The 20,021-nt window shown below is 40.7% G+C and overlaps 1 protein-coding gene and 1 pseudogene across 2 annotated transcripts in view; both read left to right on the top strand.

Moving 5' to 3' along the window:
• pcxb (pyruvate carboxylase b) overlaps window positions 1-20,021 on the top strand; it is a 291,593-nt gene that overhangs the window by 104,035 nt on the left and 167,537 nt on the right. The window lies entirely within an intron of this gene.
• On the top strand, window positions 9,779-9,897 carry LOC146391444 (5S ribosomal RNA; annotated as a pseudogene).

The following is a 20,021-nucleotide window of genomic DNA, read 5'->3' as shown; positions in this document are numbered from 1 at the left end:
GTCTTCCCAGCAGTTTCACTGACATCTACACCGGATGGCCAGGAAGCGCTCGCGATGTCTTCTCCGGCGCTGATAATTGGCGTCTGTCTTGTGTCAGTGACGTAAAAAACGGATTTAATGCAACATGACCGTTCAAACAGCAGTCGCTTTCTAAAACATCAGATATGTATCGGATTCAGTACCACATACGAAAGTGACCCAGGTCAGATTTGAAAATATCGGATTTGTGCCGTTCACACTGTCATACCGTGATCGGATATGTGTCGCATAGGGTCAAAAAAAATGGATTTGATGCGCTTTCGCCTGCAGTGTGAACGTAGCCTAATATGTGGATGAAAAAGTTCTTTATGCAAAAAGAAGTGCATGCAAAAAATGACCATAAGTCATGAAACGTGCAGTGGTCAGTTTAGGTTTTGCCACCGTATGTATGTTGGTGAATACCAATCATTAGAAATCAACAGGCTTATATGTGCGCACCATTTCTCTATGTAAGGAAATAAGCTAACCGCACAATGAAAATATTGTAAGAGAATCGCAAAAAACAAAAACATGAGAAAGTCCAGCTGAGGAAATGGAAATGTCTGAGGAGGAATGAGCGAGGAGACACAAGACGGGCTGAAATAACACAGACGTTGAACGTTGCTTAACCTTCGATGCTCAAATAATAATAGAAAAGCTTTGTACATCAAAGCTGATATAATGAAAAGAGATAAGAAGAAACAGGTGGAGGAACAGGACCACCTGATCTGTCAGCCCAAGATAAACTCGAGGCAGTTATTGGAAAACAACCATATCCTCCAGCATCAGTGGGATTGGAAATGAAAAGCTAGACTTTGTTATTGATTATAATCACACAATGGTCATATTTATAAATAAGATAATGCCTGCTAGTGTGTTGAAGCCTACATTATGCATTTGAGGCTGATTTAAAAAAGATTTTTCTGAAAAAAGAAATCAGAGTATGAACAAATTCTGATAAGATGATATTGATGGACCTCAGGTTTGTACATGAACTCACTGTTTGTGAATGAAGCCCAATATTAATCTGACCTCATTTTCTTGGGCAAAGTCACAACTTTTAATTGGTATTGTTGACAGCAGCCGCATGCTTCCTCTGAGAGCGTGGCTACGGAGTTGGACTGGCAGACAAGTGATTCTTTGCATGCTAATTGCAAAGCAGAACAACTGAAGAAGGCTCTCAGGATTATTTTCTCCGGTAGCCATCCTGAAAGTCCCCTGTGTCCTCCAGTGGCCCTGCATTAGCACGACAGGAGTCTGAGCACACCTTTGTTTCTCAAACATTGAAATGAGCTGGCATATTATAATGCAGAGCCGGTGTCTGTTAGTGCACTGGCTTGCACATCATTCAGTTGCCTTTTCTTTTTTGGGGGATGAAAAGGAGAATTGCACTGAAATAACAGCGTGTATGTGAGTAGTTAAAGCATGAAACTTCCTCCAGTTAGCTGGAACTGAAATATACGGAAGCCGAAATATACCACTGATTTCCCAGAACACATGACATGATTATCAGATATCGCTCAGCTTGATTATGAAGATGCTATCTATTAATAATGAATAGATGAGTGTACTGAGTATAGATGATGTGCATATGTTACTAATGAGCGTAGTTGAATTTTCAGTTCCTCGGACACCAAAACGGTTGAGCTGATCCAGCCATGTGAATCTGGTACAGCAGCTTTTCTTCAGTGTTTATCCCAGATATCAGATTTGGATGTGCCGACCATCCCGTCAACACCCCCCCTTTCTCTTTACATAATCTGCCCTGCAGGCTGTTCATATCTACTCCTTATATTCATCCCACCTCTCCCACTTGCTGCATTTGTGTCCCCCACTCTTGTTCAGCTTTGCTCTCTTCACACATCCCCATCCTTAGAGTTACTCAAATTCTAGTCCGGTCTTTACTCCACAGCTCTCACCCTGTAGATTTTGAACTTAAAGCATTTACTTTCAGGTCTTTGATTTCTCTGGGCTTATTTTATTCCTCTCCCTCTTGACATGCAGAATATGCGCTAGACTTTTCAGCGCACGTGTCCTACATAACTGCTGCCTGGCTGTTGTCGGATGTTGTTTGCTTTTTCCCCTTCCTTTGTGTTCAGTGGAGTGTCAGTGTGTGTGCACTCACAGGTTTAGTGATGCATCAACATCCCTGTATGAGTTTCTCCTTGTTTCTGCATCGGTATGTATGTCTGTGTGTGTGTGTGTGTGTTTGCGTGTGTGTGCGGGTGGTTTTATCAGCTCTTGCAGATGGCCCCAGTCTCTCATCCATCGTTCCACTGAAATGAAGAGCCCTCTGAAGAGTAAAGGCAGAGAAGAAAGGAATGGACAGACAGACATGGAAAGAGTGAGGGGGCGATGACGCATGGAGTTAGCGGGTGGAATGGTGGAGTGGGGGTGGGGGGAAACATGTTGAAACAGCAAGAGGTGGAAATGAGAAGAGGATGATCAAAAGATGGACAGATTTGGAGAAGTAATGCAGAGAGTTGGATCACCAGAAGTGGCCATTTACACACCCTACAGTGTTTTGTGTAAAGTGAACATCTAAGAGCGTGTGATGGTGTGTGTGAGAGCTTATAACATGACTGCATGGATGTGAATTGTACCCAACTTATTTGATACTGCAGCAACAGACTCGTTTGCTTCAAGCTGCATGCGTCTTGGTTTTTTCCTTCGTGTGGGCCTTTGGAAGTGAATTTTTCCTGTCGCTAATGTACAGCTCGCTTTAAAGGCTTGGTCACATAGCTAGAGGTGTGCGTGCACATTTCTGTGTGACAGTTGGCTTGCATTAAAAAGAGGCTCTTCAAATCGCCACGGGGTAAGCAGTGTTTATGATGCGCTACCCGCAGGAGAGAAAATAAACAGAAAAGAGACGGAAAGCCAAGAATAAATAGAATAAACACGCGAGGACAGATGAGGTGAAGGAAGTGAGTTTGTGCTGCACCGAGAAGCGTGCGGCAAGCATTTGGAAAAGGTGAGCGAGAGACAAAGTCTAAGTCTGGAAACAGACTTTAAAGAGCTTGAAAGAAAAGCAAACAGACTCCAGGGTGGTGAGAGGGGGGAATAAGCCACAGAAGTGAGGGGAAGGATTGTTGACAGGTCGAGCAAAGAGGTAGTCAAAGGAAGGAATTGTGACCTAGAAGCACAAGGATTATTTTATTTTTTGTAAATCGCTTAAGGAACTAACAAGCAAAAGGGGAAAAGAGTAGGAGGTCTGTGTTAGTATGTTGTCCTTTTTGATTATTTCTCCCTGTTGGGCTGTGAAATGTCATTCCCTGCAGACCTCCATTTTTATTGGAGAAAAAGACGGCAGTAAGCATGCAGAGATGCAGGAAAAGAATATAACAGAATAGAAACAGCCATGAAATACAGCAACAAAACGGAGTATTTTGAAACCCAAGGGTTCTTTCTGAAAGGCATACAAATGTGTCTTGTTTTTGGTTTTTTGTTCAAGGTCTTTATCAATTAATATGGCTAGTTTGAGGATTACCAGGAGTAAAGAAAATACCTTCACAAATAAAGCTCCCCTTTAGGTTGGGCTGTTCTTACTTAATGAAATATGAAATACAGACATCTAAGAGGAGATTTATTTTTAAAAGTAGCGTTAGGACAACAATAAAAGCTTCGAACGGTATTAAAATTGGAATAAACGATTTACAGTAATTTAAGTTAAAGATGTATGTTGGTGAATATTGAAACTGAGGGGGGAAACAACATTAAAGACAGAAATCGAATTTAAAAAGATGAAAACATACGGGAACATTAGTGTTGTAACACATGAAGAACGTCTGACACTATTAAAGGGATATGGTGCTGATTGAAATTCAACATAGTGAGTTTTTAGAAGCGCAGAGATCAGGGTCCTGTACTATGAACAAGTTCAGCATACCCAAAGCAGCTTTTGGGCGTAGCAGCCACATGAAGCTGGTTATCAACTCTAGGTTATTCCACGGTTTCCCCCTGTGCATTGATATGAAAGGGATGGTGCTGGCAGCATCTGACCAACCACAAAGATGGACTGGTGTACATGCAGCAGAGTGGGTGAGTTTTATAAAGGATGATGAAACTGTAATATTAGAAAAATAAATACTGCATTAATATGTGCGCACTTTAGGTGCTGTTGTCACTACACTGAACTAGATCTATCTCTTTTTTTTTTTTAGCCACAGGAGTATCTGATGGATTATCTGGTACGGTGGTGTGGAAAAAATCTTTGACCCCTTCCTGATGTCAAATGTGTCATCAATCATCAAATGCTAAATTAAGGTGTTTGTTCTTAAGGGTAAAAAATCCAAACCTGCGCGGCCTTCTGTGAAAAAATGATTGCTGCAGATATTTTTCCTTCAATAAAAACTGCTGTCCATGCACAGAGGGATCTTCCAGAAATAGTGATGCCATTTTTCTAGAGAATCGATTGGTCAGGAGATGATTTCATACCTGTTGATCTCTTATCTCAAACATAACCTGCTCTGGAGGAGCATTAGATGCTGTTGTGATTTACCCCAGTAAAAAGCCATCCATAAAACCGTTACCCTGATGTTACATGGGCATCACTGCTTCATAGTGCAGGGCTCTGTCCAGCAGTGGCATGTGCTGACTTGTACAGAAAGGCAAGCAGAGCAGCGAGTGTACTGACTGCATACCTGTGCAGAGCATGCTGCAAAGATATTGAATACAACTTCCTGCTGATTTTCCAGTGTTACTTTTAAGCCTTATTGAACTCAGACTGTGGCCAGTGTGTTTTGACACAAACTTTCTACCTTTTCCCTCTATATACAGAAAATGACACCCCTCGCTGAAATTGGATTTGCCGTGACTTAACATAAAGCTAAAATATTTCTGCGCTGCTAGCGGATTATATGGTGTAAAATGCTAAATTCACAAGGACTTTGGGAGCTCCTGTAATCCAGGCCAGTTATACCAGTATAAGTAGTATATTGCAGAAGGCAACCAGTCGTTGTGTATGACAGAAAAGGGGGGAATTAATGTGGAAAATGGAAGACGCTGTAAGAAAAGAGGAATAAAAATAATCTGTGAAATGACACCTAATCTAACTCATTTTCCATCCCTGTTTGGCTGATCCACAGACGCCACCAGTGGCTGGGCTCTATTAGTTGGACGTAATGAGCAAAAATGTACAGCACTGGCGGGAATGTAATAATTTGTTTCACGGCTGTGGATTAGGACTGTTCATGCTGGTTAAACAGATTTTTCTTTGAATATTGCTGGGATAAAGGCAATTAAATTAAAATTTGACCGAACATTAGCAGTTGGGCAAGAATTGGATTTTGACTAAAGCTCTTATCTAGTCCATATGCTATACGTGAAACCATCCGTGTTAATGTGACGTGTAATATGAGAGACTGGGCTAAAGCCAGGGCTCCTCATTTAATTCACTGCCACGTACAATGTGCATAAATATACACTCGGCGATCTCGCGTCGTTCCTGTTTTGAGAGCTGCCGTCTGTTCTTGTTTATATGCTGCATTTGTGGTTAAATCCCTCTAACTCATTTTGAATTATGGGCTGTTGCTCCAGGCTCCAGCAAAACCATTGATCAGGCACTTTAAATGTCAGCAATAATGAACTTTACCTGTTGACGCCAGATTAACTCTTCTGTCAGTTAGCCAACATAGGAAATGAGGTTCCTTTTTAAATTGGGGATACACACACTCCTACACTCACTCTGTTCATCTTTTAGTCTTTTTTTATTATTTAGTTAAATAATGTTTAATAAGCCTCTTTGGTTTGAGCTATGTATTCTGTCAGGTAGTTTCGAGTTCACCAAACCCTCTGTGAACCAGACAAGAACTCGATAACAAAATAAAATCGTGTCCACGTTGAATAGATAGCTGCAGGATTTGGCTCCAGCCCTGCAGCTCGACCATTTGTCTTCCATTTCCATATTATCCCCATTAGCTCCCATTCACATTCTTGTCTCTACCCTTCTCTGCCAGGTTTGCCTGGATAATGTACTTGCTTCAGGCTCACAGGTTGCAAAGTGTCCATTCCTCATCCCACAGATGTTTTCACTACTTTTCTGGTGTGCCTGTGAAGTAGCGAACTCCCGCTCTTGTTTCTGTGTTTTCTCAGCCTGTGTATGTGTGATACTTCCCTAGGTCATGTATGAAATGAATGAAACACTTCCACACCTTCTGCAAATGCTTTTCTCGGAAGCCGTTGGAGCCGACGTGCTTTACAGGGTGGTATTTGTAAGCGATAAACCAAATGGAGCCTGATATTAGGTCATGCTGAAAGCAGCCGATAGTTGTGCAGCAGAGGTTTATGGGTAATGCACAGTAATGGCTGAACGCTGACACGTTACTGCCATGTCGCTGCTTTCATCCAGGAATGAAGTTGGTAAACTGAAAATGTTCCAGCGTTAAATGCACGACGGATTATGATGGAGCCGAGAAATGCCGCGTTTAGCAGGGTGTTGTTTAAGCACGATCTGATATCCTCGTGTTGGTGTTGTTCCCAGATCATCATACTAAATGTTGTTCCAGGATCAACATTGCAAGTGACCAATCAGAATGTTGTGACGTCATACTTTTGCGACTTCGGGGAAAAACCGGCGTAAAACAAAAAACTGTACTTAAGCTGCGAGAAACCGCCTCTGTCCGCCGATCAACGGACCCTAACCCTAACCGTAACCCTTTAATAAACAGTAAGCAGAATTGATGTTGTTCTTGCAACATTGGAATTTCATAAATGCATGAATGGCTTGGCGCGCAAAAGAATAACGTCACAACAATGTGATTGGTCACTTGCAATGTTGAACCTGGAACAACATTTTCATGATGGTCTGGGAACAACACCAACACGACGATATCAGATCATCCGTTGTTTAATTTCCTTGTTTGCACATTAAAAACAACCAGAATGCTGGAGGTGGTGATGTCACATGGGAATTTCTTATGACATATATAGGTTGCATAATTTAGCCAATATTAACAGATATAGCTACAGGTTGATGTCATGTGAACCTAACTTTTGTTTGGTTTATAATTAGAAACATTTCCTGTCATAGCATAATTTCAGTTTGAGTCCAGCCAGGTTCTTTTGCCAAAATCCTAAAAATCGACAAGGTGTACTTTGTCCACCAACATGTATTTGGTCCCCACTGGTCTCTTCATTTCAGAGACATCGTTCCCTTTCCTCGCTCCTCTTTGCTCTATAGTCTTTTTTTGTTTTGTTTAAGAAACTCAGCAGGGGGAGAGGACCTCAGCAGAGACATTATTCTTCAATAAAAAATTTCTCTGACCTTTCATTTTTACAATAAAGTAAAACCTCAAGACACCTGAGTTTGCTCAGTGCCCTGTAAGGCCAAAGCCAAAGTGAAGTCGGCTTGATGTCTCTGGTGTGCTGTGACAGTGTGTGGTGCTGAGCTGAATGATGGTGATACACAGGACTGAGGATAAAAAAAAATAAATAAATAATAAAATAAAAAATATATCTTTTTAACTTTTTGAAAAGCTGAGACTCAAACTGAGGTTTCACAATTGTGTTGTTTTAACCAAAGGAAGCTGCGTTCCTCCTCATAGGAATACTGTTACTTTTTAAGACCTGCTTTGCAGTTTCATATTTTGTCTAAAAATAATTGCAGGTGAGGGTGACTCAGCAGTAAGCCAGTGCATTTTCTCTTTGGTACGACCACATCATTACCCTTCTGATTATTTACTTCTGCTTCATAATTGTGGATAGAGCAGCAGGGTTGTGAGTTTAATGGAGAGAGCGGAATTAAATGCAATGCTCTTGTGTTTGCAGATTTCTAAGTTTGATTTGAGCTTGTTGCTGATGTGTGGGCTGACATCCTTTGATCTGATTAGAGAGGGCAAGATTACCTGTGTGCATGGGTTTGTTTGAGCGTTTCATGAAAGAGAATAAATGGAGCTAATGTCATTAATGCCGGTCATGTCGACCCCTTGTGAAGACGGCATGTCTCTGAAAGCCACTCATAAATCTCGCATGCTGCAGAGAGGGAGAGGAGTTGGGGTCAACGGAGACCAGTGGGGACAGAGGGCAATAAAAGCGTACAGAGAGAGAAGAGAGAAAATGCGAGATGGATGCTGAGCAGACAGAGGACAGCTTTCCTCTTCTCCCGTTTTCTCCCCAGTGCGGCCATCTGTACAGAGTGTGATTAATCATCCCGTATCCCCAGACATGGCAAGCCGATGCTGTGACACTCAAAGTCTGTGCGTGTGTGTCAGTATTGCACTTGTGTGTCTGTGTGCTTTTTTTTTTTTTGTTGTTGTGCGTTTTAATTCTCTCGCCAAGAATTTGCCTGTATGCACATGCCTGTTATATGTTAACAACCATTTTTGTGGTCTGCTCGAGTGCATTTGCTTGCCAGTGTGTTGGTGCGTGCGAGGGGGGGAGCCACAGACAACTGGTGTCTGTGTGTGTCTGTGTGACATTTATGACACATTCTATTTGTTTATCGTTGTGCTGCCACCAGTTACGACCAGTCCCCGTGGCAACCAAGCATCCTTGGTGTTAATTACCGACATGTCCCAAATGGTCTGCTTGAGTGGAAAGGGAGAGAGACTAATGGAAGTGGTGTAGGTGTGAGAATTTAGGATAGAAAGCATAAAAACAAATGATTTAAAGGAAATGTAATCGTGTCCCCACTACATTTTGTTTTTAATAAAGATGATAAACAAAAATATTACAAACATTCCGTCTGTGTGCAGCTTGTGTTCTGTACACGATCTGCTTCTGGCACACACAGTAATTGTTTTTGCATTTAGGCAAAGAACACTTGGATACAGTTATCAATTATCAATAGCAACTTGCATGCAATCATTATGTGAACTGCTGATAAATATTCTATAAATAAATTTTGCGCACGTTCAACATGGGAGAAAAAATTGATTCATGCAGTTTTTGCAAAATCCCATCATCAGGGGGTCCTGCAGGAAATTTGTGTCATGACTTACATTTCCAGAACCCTCTTTTAACCCTACGCTATAACCTTCCACACCAGGTGGCCACTTTGGGTGGCTGTAGCTCAGGAGGTAGAGCAGGTCATCTATTGATCGGACAATTGGTGATTCAATCCTAGTCTGCATGCCAAGTATCCTTGGGCAAGATATTAACCCTACATTGCTCTCCAATTAATGTGTGAATGTTAGTTAGCACTTAAAATCATGGAAAGTGCTCGTGTGAATAGGTGAATATGACATGTTGTATTAAGTGCTTAGTAGTGCTGTGATATGGGGCAGGAACTCCACTAATTTTAGCTCCACTCTACATGTGCATGCTTCCTGGACTGGGAGAAAAGATTATTTGATGTGAATATTGGTGAGCAGTGGGTAGACTTGGAGAGGAGGCAGGTTAGTCATAATTAACTATGGGGAATGGTATGATGAAATGGCAAAGGGATAGAGCAGAGGAGAAGAGGGTAATGGAATGGGGAAGTACTGAAGGATGATGGACAACGAGGAGTAGGCGCCATGGTGAAATGGGCAGAGCAAACATGCTTTGGATGGATAGCGAGTCAAACACATTCAAAGACATAATGTACTAAATTTTGTCTGACCAAAAGAATAAAACCAAATATGTAAACATTACAATGCTACAAATAAAGGTCGCAAATAAAAAAAGGGAAAGAGCATATGGAGAAAACAAAAACATCTAAAGATAAAGATTGGACATAGCGTGCACAGGTTTAGGTTTTGAAGCTAGATCGAAAAGAAATATATTTATTTTTTTAAATAGCTATGCTGTCATGTAAAGGCAAAGACTAAAACCTTGGACAGCAGGTTACGACGATACCACCCTGATTATGACCGATCTTATCTGAACTTGGAAGCTAAGCAGGGTAGGGCCTGGTAACTACTTGGATGGGAGACCACCTGGGAATACCAGGTGCTGTAAGCCTTTCCTTTCCCTGGCTGTAGCTTGGGAGGTCATCTACTAATCGGAAGGTTGCTGCTCCAGTCGGCAAGATACTAACCTCAAATTGCTCCCTGCACACTCGGTGTGAATGTTGGATAGAAAGTATTTAAGCATAGAAAGTGCTGGTGTGAATGGGTGAATGACACATGTAGTATAAAGCGCTTCGAGTGCTCAGAGTAGAAAAATACTATATAAGAACCAGTCCATTCATCATTTACAAATATTATTCAGGCACTACTAACCCTTTGAGGTCAGAATATGGCAGAGCAGATACTTTTAGCTGTAACCTGTGGGACAAATGATTCTCTTAATCTCCCAGAGAAAATAAAGTATCACCGTGTCACTTTTACATCTACTGAAATGGAAAAATAGAAAAACAAGGATATCTTGGCGAGATGGAGACAGTGAAAATGAGCAATAATTGAAATTCTTGGAGGAAATGAGATGGTGAAGAAACCAAGTATTATGATGATTACAATGCAAAAAAGAACCAGGGTTGAACAAACGGAGCCACAAAAAATTAAAAATAAAAAAAAAAGAAGTCTTTTTATAACAGTATAAAGCAGTTGTGACTGTGCGGGCGAGCTGGTGAGGAAGGGGAAAGGCAGAGGAGCCGCAGGAGGCCAAAGAGATATTTTAGGGGTGAATAGAGAAAAGAATCACAAAGGTTTGTCCAATGGCACGGAAAAAAGGACAAGAGGAGGGTGCAACAACAAGAGAGGGAGAAGTGGCAGCAAGGGCAGGAGCCGCAGAAACTCATGAGTATCGCAATGTTTTTCAACAGCAAAATAGATCAGGCTGTTATAGCATTAACAAAAGGAAGGAAGGAAAGAGCACTTGCAAGGACAGAAGTGCTTCCATCAACAGATGGATTTCAAATGGGGGGAAAAAAGAGTGAGCAGAAACTCTTGGGGATAGATGGAGGTGAAAAGGCTGGAGTATTTGAGGAAAGAAGAAAACGAGGACAACGGAGTGATCCTGGAGAGGATGGTGAAGTGGTACCCAGACTAAAAGTGCATGATAGAGGAGGCCTGTGAACTGGAGCTTTCTGGCAAAACTCAAAAGTTGAAGATGAGCTTTACATTAGATTATAGTTATCTCAAGTCTTGATATGTCTCGTCTTGCTTCGAACGTATTAACAAGGCAGAGGAAGGGGCAGCGATTGAGATGGGATGACAGCAACGGATGATGGAAGAAATTGCTTGGATGGTGGAATGATGCTGTGCAGACTGTGAGGGAGATGGTCTGATGAGAGCTCACACTGTTAAATCAGACGCGTGGCAGTTGTGACACTATCTTCAGCCGCTGGCTGAGAGAGACGAGCACGATGAGGAGAGGATGGTAATGAGGAGGATTTGGAGCATTTGGGAGGAACTAGGAGCCAGAGTGAATGTTTGTCATAATGTCAAGCTAATGCACGTGTAAACCAACAGCCATCCTCATGTTGGCACAGAGGAATACAGGCTGGGCTAAGGAGGTGGAGAAGGGAACTGTGGGCAGACATCTTACAGGGATCCGTGGCCTGTTTGTTTGTGCCCCACATATTAGTACTAATATATTTTAATCAGTCTGTGCCCTGGGGTGTCAGAATACATTTGCTCAGTTTGAGTCCGGGTACAACACGAATACTAATATATTTTAACGATCCTAAGCCTCGGGGTATTAAGACTGGATTTACTCAATTTGGGGGCTAACTTAACACCCATATATTCCAAGGGACACCTGACATAACAGTTTATTAAACAGAAGCCATGCGCTAATACAATTTGTGGCATTGCTATCTACGCTGCAAACATCGGAGCGTCCCGGATTGTCCTCAGTTCAGTTTTTAGGTGTTGATTTGTTTTGAATATCAGGGCACCATAAGCATTTTGTGCTAGTTTAACAACAAAGGTGCACGTTGTGTGTAGTTGTAGAGTAGTGCAAAAATCCCGCAGCGCACAAGTTGGATGTTATATCAGTATTAAAGCAATAAAAAAAGAAAAAAGAAAAATCTGGTGTTTTCTGCCACTGTGGTTCCAGACTCATGTTCACATTGTTCTCTTTAAGGACTTCAGCCTAAACATAGTTATGCTCTTATAATGTCCTTGTTTTGTGCACAGGTGTAACTTGGAAGTATTATGATTTGACAGTGTAACACATCAATGTTTACCAGTTTTACCTTTTCTGTAAATTTTTAATCTGATGAGGAAATGAAATGTTTTCATAAAACTTGAAAGTGACATTTTGATCTAGGTATTAAAAATGCCGACAGCATCCCCTAAAATATGTCTACAGCTCAAACACTAATCAGCTAATTAACCTGAATGGGGTAATTGTACTATATTGAGAGAGGCCATTTGGACCATCTGGACTCTTTGGACTTTGTTGCCATCCTAAGTCGGTCCAGCACAAAAGTTCAGCATGCTCATGTGACCCGTGCCACAAGCTGTCACAGACTAAAATGACTCATCTTGAGTCATAGCGTGGCAGCAGTGCTAGAGTATAATTTTGAGTTTAAATCCCAGTGTGTCCAGTCTATACTTACTTTAGATCCCCCACAGTGAGAGCTTCCGTAAGAGCTGTCAGTGGTCAGTGAGGTCAGCATTCATTGGATGAGAGCAGTAGCATGTTTTCAAAAAGCTGGCTCCCAGCCTGTCAGAGAGACTGTGTGGTTTAGGTCTCCATGTAACATAAGTATTGTTTTTAATGAATCTGGCCTCCAGAGAGCAACACAATTAACTGTATTTCCAGTCAGCTCGTACAGAAATATGCATTTGAACTGAAAGTGCTGTCTGAGACTTCAGAATTTCAAAGTAATACTAATGGCAGCAACAACTACAAGCATTACAGAAGATGGAGAGGGATGGTGAGAGGACAAGATAAGTACTGGATAACACACAGGACAGCAGATGTAATCTATGGGATTGTAATCCACTAAGGATTTTACAGATGAGTACTCTTTGTAGTTTCAATTTGATTGGTTAACAAAAACAAATGAAGGGACAAATTTTGTGTGGTACCCTTTATCTTTAGATGTTGAAAATGAGTATAAAGTAGCCAATCCAGTCCCTGCAGCTGACATTTTCAGAGGAATGTTTTCTTTTGTTTTTTGGTTTGAGTGCTAAACCACTTAACACGGACCTTTTTTAAATCATTCAAGAATAAAAAAGGCACCTCAATCAAGGGATCAGCCAGTGTTTTCTAATCATTTAATTACAACTTTCAAAACAATTTTAAGTTGTACTGTAGGCGCTTTATTGCAAACATCCTGCTGCAAAAACACGGTTTGCTCAGATTTCTTTAACTGAATGTACAAAAAGTGGCAGGTCAGAAGCAGAGGTACATCTACAGGCCATCTGTAAAACATGGTGGAGGATCTGTGATGTTTTGAGGCTGCAGGTCAGTCGGTGGTTTTGGGGATCTTGTTAAAATTGATAGATTTATGAACCAGAAATTTATAGTCAGATTTTGGTCCACCGTAAGGGGCAGAATTACAGTTACAAACCTCACAGCTGCATGTGGATTTGTTTTGTTGCTTCATATATGATTATAAACATTACTGACAAGTCTCATGCAATATACAATACATTGGACTGACTTGGTCAGAACTAGTGGGATGAAAGCATCCAACAGCAAGTGGAGGAGCTGAGTCTGTTCAGCAGAACAATATGTTCTTTCACATACTTGTGAATGGATCCGTTTGCAGTTTTGATTAGAGAAAGAAATGCTGCAGAGACTGAAGTAAGAAGTCAAGATAAGGGTGTGTGTGATGCATCATGCATTACTGCAGGGGTAGATCAAGGCTTGGGCATAATAATCAAAGTGCTTTTGTCCTTGTTAGACAAAAAAGACATGCCCACACAGTAAAGACATGCGCGCAGACTCGTGCAGAATGACTGGTTTATACTGGTGCTTTTACATTGCAGCACGAATAGCCACTCTTTTCAGACACACAAACACACTTTGATTATATTATGCATATCCAGTTTCCTGTTAATCTACCAGAGTAATTCATCAGTTTCAATGATAAAAATGTAGCTCGTTAATTCATTGGTCTTTGTAAAAAGATGGCATGTGAGGGAGAGAGAGAGATGAGGCAGACAGAGGGGTCATAAACAAAATAAGACAGAATGAAAATTAATTTGGATTGCACGTATGCATGCATATAAAGATGGGACGCTTAATAGTTTTCAATTTCAACTGAATATTCTGGTGCGTTTGTGTCCTTTTAAAGGAGGGCAGATGGAAACAGGTCTGCGATGGAGCGTTAGCAGATATTAAAATCCCAATTTTACAGTTGAGCACAAAGCATGGGTAAGGATATTTAAATAGTATACACCACATACACCTATCAGCTGTGGCGTGTATTTAAAAGGAGGTAAAAACTATATTTACAGTAAGAAACAAAGTGTTGTTGGAGGAATAGACTGAAAGGGCAAGTTGGAAGTGTAATTGAGGCAAAAGTCAAAGAAATGACAAGACCTCACCAGAAGGTTTTGGATGAGAAAGATATAGTGAGTAAAGGAGTTTAGATGAGGGTGGATTAGGAGGGATAAAGCTGTACCTGAGGAGATGGACACAATGGAAAGGGAAATGCCGGATAAAGATGGAACGTGGATGTGAATTTGAGACGTGGAAAGATTAAAATGTATTTGAACAGTTAGATTTTCCTGTTTTCCTCACTTATCTCCATCCTCTTTTCATAAAAACAAATATTTATGCAAGTATTTGCAATATTTTTGTGATGATTTTTGTATTTTAATACCGTTGCAATATGTTGAATAAGGAAGCTTTGTAGAAACGGCTGTTTGATATGTAGCTTCACCTATTCGAGATATTAGGTAGTTGGACAGTTGACTAAAAAGTTGTTTAGGTATAGGTTGTTCGCCTGTTAAATCTTCTCAGAACAATCCTTAATGATACAGTTTTGTTTTTTTTAATTCTATTTTATTTATACAGCACCAAATCACAACATCAGTCGCCTCAGGGTCTACCTATATGGCAGGGTAGACCCTACAATAATACATGCAGAGTAAAACCCAACTATAACCCTATGAGCAAGCACTTGCTTGTGACGGTGGGAAGAAAAAACTCCCTTTTAAGCAGAACCAGGCTCAGGGAGGGGCGGCCATCTGCCGTGACTGGTTGGGATGAGCGAAGGAAGACAGGATAAAAAGACATGCTGTGGAAGAGAGCCAGAGATTAATAACAAGTATGATTCAATGCAGAGAGGTCTATTAACACATACTGAGTGAGAAAGGTGACTGAAGAAGAAACACCCAGTGCGTCATGGGAATCCCCCAGCAGCCTACACCTATTGCAGCATAACTAAGGGAGGATTCAGGGTCACCTGATCCAGCCCTAACTGTATGCTTTAGCAAAAAGTTAAGTTTTAAGCCAAATCTTAGGAGACAGACACTATCTCTACTTTTGAGTCCAAACTGGAAGCTGGTTCCATAGAAGAGGGGCCTCCCATTCTACTTTTAAGTACTCCAGGAGCAACAACTAAGCCTGCAGTGCGAAAGCAAAGTAGTGGAGGCAATGTGATGCATAGCATCCAGTTGCACGGTCTCGCTGGTTCTCATTGATGACAAAAGACAGGAGCAGTTGGATGAATGGTGAAGCGTGCAGGGACATACTGCCCGCTCTAATTTAGTCAAATGCAGCAAGTTCATTGTGACTTTGAAGAATACTTTCACTTTTACATTCAGTCCCTCACTTCATCTTAACCTCCCTATTCTTGAGTTCACTCCTGCATATAACACTAAAGGCTAAAAGATCCACCATCTTTTTGATTGGCAGCTGCAAACATCACAAAGGAGGAAATCTATTCTTTGTCCGTGCTTTCCAACCTTAGTTGTCATGGTCTGACGGGACTTGATGGAAAATTATGCATTTTATTTAAGATTATTTGAAAGACGGGAACGGGTATGCAGTTTGTTGTAAATCCACACTGTTGGGTTATTGCTATATTTTTCTTCAAACCCCTTAAATTAATGCTGAGTGTCTGCACTTCATTTGGATCTTGACTGTTTAATTTCAGATCTGATGTTGTGTCATACAGAGAGAAGATACAGAAAATTTGTGACTGTCCAAATATTTGTCAAACTCTTTATGTGCTTAGAAATGTCTGTGTATATATCTGAATAGTTTTAGGCAACCAAGATAATTTGTTTCCTCAAATTGATGATTTAATTTAGTGTTGGTGTTTGTTTTTTGGTTTTTAAAGTGCAATTTTACTTTAACTGATTTCTACTTTCTTTTGTTGAGCTGTGCTGCTGATGCGTGCCTTTACTGTCACTTGCTTTTGTGCGTGGTGTTAGGGAGCTGCAGTGTTTTGTTTCTCTCAGGTTAACGCTTGTAGGCTGAAACGGAGCGTGGTGTAGTAATTTTTTATTTATTTTTGAGCGTCTATCTGCATCCCCCTGCTGAACACCGATGTTCTTCTTCACTTTCTGTGACACAGTATGTACAATGCAGGTTTAAAAGTGGTGTTAAAAATAAATCTAGGAGATGGTCTTTTGGCTCAAAGCCCCTGAAGGTTCTTTGGTGAGTCAGGATTGGAAAAGTTCTCTGCTTCTGAACTTTGCTCTTGATCTATATTTTTCACCAGCTGCTGCTACACCGATTGAACGAAGGACCTGGCAGCCCACCCAAATGTTTTCCCATAAAACTGGCTAACTAATAATCCCTCTTTCCCTCCATTTCTGTTGGGTTTTTTCCCCCCTTTTTAAATATCTAGCATTATAACCTCACTTCCCTTAACCTTGGCTTGTCATACCTTAGTTCTTAAGCGGCATCCACACAGGGAGGACTGTGATTACGGTGACCAGAGACGATGTAATGTCCATGAAATTTAGCGGTTTGAAGCAACGACTGGTTGAGTAACAGTCGGCTCCATGAAGTGACCTGAATTAAACTCAACTATGAGCAGCAGTTGAAGCCACTAACATTGAACGTAAAGTGCTGATTGATATATGATGTCATGGTAAAGACATGAGGTTACCTATGCAACTCATGTCCACCAGTGAGCAACCGTCAGCTGCAGAGTGATGAACAGCGAGCACTTTAAGTCAATGAAGCTTCACTTTCACGTTTACTTTTTTCTTTTATCATTTAATTGAAATTTGCGTAGCAGCTTTACCTTAATCTCTGGCATTTTCCTCAGCACTCCTGATACTCCCTCTTGCTCTCACCCCACTTCACTCCCACTTTTGCTTCCTAAGCTCCCACTGTTTGCGTTTGACTCGGCTACATTGCACTCTGGCTTTGTCTTCTTTGTCAATTCCCCTTACAGCTCTCCTCCCTCAACTTTGCTCTTTTTCTCTGTCTATCTGTCATGTATTTTTAATGCCTTTGAGACCTTCAAGTCTTTGCTAGTTCAGCTTGACTTCAAAATAAAACAGTTGAGTTCTGTATGTGTTGGATGGGAGGGGATGATGAGGAGAAAAGCTGAAAAGGGAAGGTCTGCAATGCATGAGGTGACAGGTACAGGACCAGGCCTTTTATTTTAGACGTGTGGGGTGTTTTTGAGAGAGTGAGGGGGAAAAAAGACACGGAGCAGACGATTCATATGAACATTCAGCAGATCATCAAGTACATGAACAAGTTAATGACACAGATATCAGCCTGTACACAAACCTACAGTTTTCTGGTAAACGGAGACCAGTGTATAACACAGTCGATCACATTGGAAGCATTTCAGGAAATAAAAGGGATGGATAGTCTGTGTATTGCTTTTTCTATCTAATAATTTCTTTCTGACAGATGAATTGATGCATTTTAATTTGTTGACTCATTCTAAATATTATAAAACCAGCTGCTATTTGTTTACCAGATTCCTTATCTTAAAAGGGCTAATATTCTTTCCTCTTGTTTGGACTAGCTAGCAGTTTACGGTGATGCTGTTGTCTTGTATTTACTGTAGCATTTAGTGCAACCAGTGCTAATCTCTTATTTGTATGCTTTGAACGCACAAGGAGTAAGTCTACTTCATGAATATGTTGTTATTGTTGCATATATAAAATATAAAAGTGACAGAATAACAGCTGAATTCATCTTAAGAATTGGCTGAAAGTTGAATGACTGTAGGAACAAAGTTGGAGCTGGTGGAGAAATGGAGTGAAAATCAGGATGGTGCAATGGAGGGAGGGAAGAAGTAGTTTGAAGTGACCTACTTAGCAAGAATCAGATGCTTTTTGTTATACTGTATAGAGAGCGTGAGGATAAGAGAGAAGTGATTGCCAGTGAATTTTGGATTGTGTTGTTGCTATGGTGTTGCATTTCCTAATGCAGACATGAGAATGAAAATGGAGACAAACCACACAAAGCAGTCTGTGATCAAATTTTTCTCTTCCATTGAATTTTATCTTATCTTTGTCCCTCAGCCGTAGAAGGCTGTTGGGGTATTGTCATCGCCCTGCTGGGTGGGCGCAGTCGGGCAGGCAACGTAGACACGAACGAAGCGACCTAGGAGTTTGAAATCGATACCCTAATCGTATCTACTAAAAATCACAGATGGATTTGAATCTCAGTGATGTTGACCTCAAGTTCAAGGTGAGAGGTCAAGTTTTTTGAAAGTCTTGTGAACATGATAACTTGAAGGAAGTGACCTAGGATTTTGAAATTCATACCATAGGTTGTATCTACTTGGAGGCTGAGGGTTGCCACTGACTGGCGCCAGGATTTTTCTCCCATCAAAGTGCCTTTTTCCCCCTTCCTCTCTCTCTCTACATTGTTCCTCAGTTACTATATTTTCCACCCCCTCTGTTTTTGTCACATGATTAAAAAGATAAATATTGGCACACAGCAGCTTCCTTTTCATCTGTCATCTGTATGTTTGCTGATGGTGCTGATTGCATCTGTGACCAGGAACATCATCTTGTGATTTCTGGGTGTTGCTACAGGAATAAAATTTGGATCATAATGTGGGTTTTTTGGTTTCTTCTTTTTTCCTCTTTTTTCTGTCTTGGGTTGCTGCAAAAAGTTTTAGAATTTATCTTTACGCTGCATGGCGGGGTGGCACTGTATAATTTTAGAAAAGAACAAATTGAGATTGATTGTATTGAAGCACACAGAACAGATAAAGGCTGACAAACTGCTCGTGTCTGCAGCTGTTGGTGTTTAAAATATAAATAAAATCCACTGTGAATAACATTTATAAAGCAAAAAGTGCACAGATACTATTTTAAAAGTTAAATGCAATTTAGCAATGGAAACTGCATTTTGTAGTTTTTGTAGTTTTTTTCTTTGTTTGGTAAAATGTGAAATGTTTGCGTGTTATTAAAAGTAGCATTTCATGTCGAATTTGACGTTGAACCACGTAGCAATCTGAGTTTTAAAAAAGAGCATCTTTAACTGTACTGGTTGTTAATGAACTCTTCATTTGCGTCATAAAAAATACTGCTTTCTGTAACTTTGACAGTTCTATAACCAAATCTCAATGAAGGCCTTTAATTTATTGGATATATTTGCATACACAGAGGAAGTTTATATGAAACGCAGGGGTGGCCGATTAATGTGCTGAATTAATATTTTTTAATTTTTTTTTTTACATAAAACACTCATGTGTCCCTTGGTTTCACACAACTACTGAACATGGACGATTCCTTTTTCTTTTTTTTCTTTTTTTTACTGTAAAAGAGTACAGAAAAACAATAAATATATCGGTGTATGTGATAGATTTAAAAAAAAAAAAAAAAAAAAAAAAGTAGCTGACTTTATGAACCTAAACAGCATGATCCTGGAGGCGCAAGAAATACGTAGCATCGAAGCAACAAGTACATCAAAGATCTGTTGAAGTTGGAATTGACGAGGAAGCACTTGGATATTAGGATGGTATAGGCATAGCCTTAAGATGTGTTCGGCGCCGTCACGGTGAGGAAGATGGGCAGCGCAGATGAAAGCTGATAGATGGTTTGAACTTTTGGGTGAGGCAGAAGAAGATGAGAGAAGTCTCGACAAGCCTGAGCAGTGGCTAAGGCTTCTGCCGCAGGCGAAGAAGTGCCACATGCACATGGAGGAAAAGAAATCCTTTAATATTGCACTAGCAATCAAAAGTAAAGCACACTGGTAGAAAATCCAAATACCTTGACTGGGGATGATGGCGTTTCACATAAAGGTCC

Source organism: Perissodus microlepis, chromosome 3 (assembly GCF_051167445.1).
Source record: "Perissodus microlepis isolate ML-2025 ecotype Zambia chromosome 3, ASM5116744v1, whole genome shotgun sequence".
Classification (NCBI taxonomy): Eukaryota; Metazoa; Chordata; class Actinopteri; order Cichliformes; family Cichlidae; genus Perissodus; species Perissodus microlepis.
This window is presented reverse-complemented; position numbering and strand designations above follow the sequence as displayed.